The sequence below is a fragment of the Echinops telfairi genome, unplaced genomic scaffold (genome assembly GCF_000313985.2).
Source record: "Echinops telfairi isolate 266 unplaced genomic scaffold, ASM31398v2 ScPeMD7_443;HRSCAF=831, whole genome shotgun sequence".
NCBI lineage: Eukaryota > Metazoa > Chordata > Mammalia > Afrosoricida > Tenrecidae > Echinops > Echinops telfairi.
The window spans coordinates 38497085-38498791 of NW_022104341.1; the positions used below are offsets into that span (position 1 = coordinate 38497085).

General features: G+C 46.8%; 1 pseudogene; it reads right to left on the minus strand.

Moving 5' to 3' along the window:
• Window positions 1-1707, minus strand: part of LOC115870126 — a 41950-nt pseudogene that overhangs the window by 14682 nt on the left and 25561 nt on the right.

Below are 1707 nucleotides of genomic sequence, written 5' to 3' on the forward strand. Positions count from 1 at the left end.
TCCACAAAGTCCTCCTCCATCTCACAAAACACACTATGAAGCCGACTGCAGGACGAAAACCCAGTCAGTGAATGTGTAAACATCTCAGCGCTGGCAGGAGTCTCCACATGGCTGCTCCAGAACCCAGGGCTATATCGGTGTAGATCCACGTGGCTTCAACTTGGGAATGTGCTGCAGGAAGTGAGCCTTGCCAGGTGAAGCAGGGAACAGGCTAAAGCAGCTGCACCCTGGTCCAACCATCACAAAGCAAGAGGCCGAGAACTAGAAAGGTGAGGGTCACTGAGCCATTTATCTTTCCACCCTTAAATTAACCCCACATGTGTTTATCGGCCAGGATGGCACAATAAACTAACTACCTCATGAATGAATACTCCCTCACCCCCTACTGGGCATACCCAGAAGAGGCAAGAAACAAACCAAGGCCAGGCATCTGTGCTCCAATGTTCATTGTGGCACAGTTCACAATAGCAAGAAGCTGGAAACAACCCAGATTTCCATCAACACACGAATGGATTAAAAAACTGTGGTACATACATACAATGGAGTACTATACATCGCTAAAAAGCTGTGATGAATGCATGAAGCATATCACCGCATGGGAAGAACTGGAGAAAATTATGCTAAGTGAAGTAAACCAAGCACAAAAGGACAAGTACAACATGAGTCTGCTGAGGTAAGTTTATTAAAAAAAGAAAGAAAGAAAATAAAAATGCAAAAGAGACACAGGGAAAAAGCTACTATATACAATCACTCCAGGGATGAGGTCCAGGTAGTATGACAGGGGCCAAACCAAATCCAGGGGTATATATGATAGCCAACTAAATAGGAGGGGGAGGAGGGAGGAAAGGGGGAAAAAAGAGATGTGTGGTAGGGGAATAGGGCACTGACGCACCCAAGCGGAGGGTATTGTTTGTGTCTCCACAAGGAAACAGGGACCAGACTTAAATCCAGTGTTCCGGAATGTGAATGCAGCATGCGGCATGGAGAGGGGAGCCGGTGGAGAGGCCTGAGGGCTCAGCCTCTGTGCACAACTGCCCCTACCCCCAGAAGAATTTACTATAGAGGACGGCACTGAAGATGAAGCTAGGGGACAGGGACATGTCTGATCAGAGCACACAGGAGCAAATGAATGGGGAGGAAGAGAGAGTGGAGCACTTCCTGGCCCACCAGGCCTGGAGGATGATATCCCTGCTCCGAACAGCCAGTGCACAGAGTGGACCATAGTGATCTCACTATGAGACACGCAGTGCTTCGCTGACCCATGTCCCACTGGGGACAACACTGGAGACTCGGTGTCGGGACTGGCCTGGTCTGACCCTGTGACACAGGGCAAAACACTAAAGGCATGTGCCAGAGTAATGGGGGTAGAAGAGCAGTGAGCTCCCGAGGGAGTGCAAAGGATAGACTCTGGGGCCAGAATGTGCCATCCCATCGGACTTGACAGGAGGACATGCCTAGAGGTTAAAAATCAGACCTTGATCTATTTACAGGTTTTTCTTTCTTTTTTAAATTTTTTCTTTTTCTTTTTTAAATTAATTTATTCTTTTATGGGTCATTGGTTTTCTTTTTTGTTGTCATCATTGTGTTCTCTTTTGTCGCTTTGTCTTGCTATGCCTTGTTTTTTGGTTCATATTATTATCTCTTCAGATCTATCTAGATAAGATAGGCTGGATGAACAGTCTGGAGGAGAAAACATTGAGACCAATG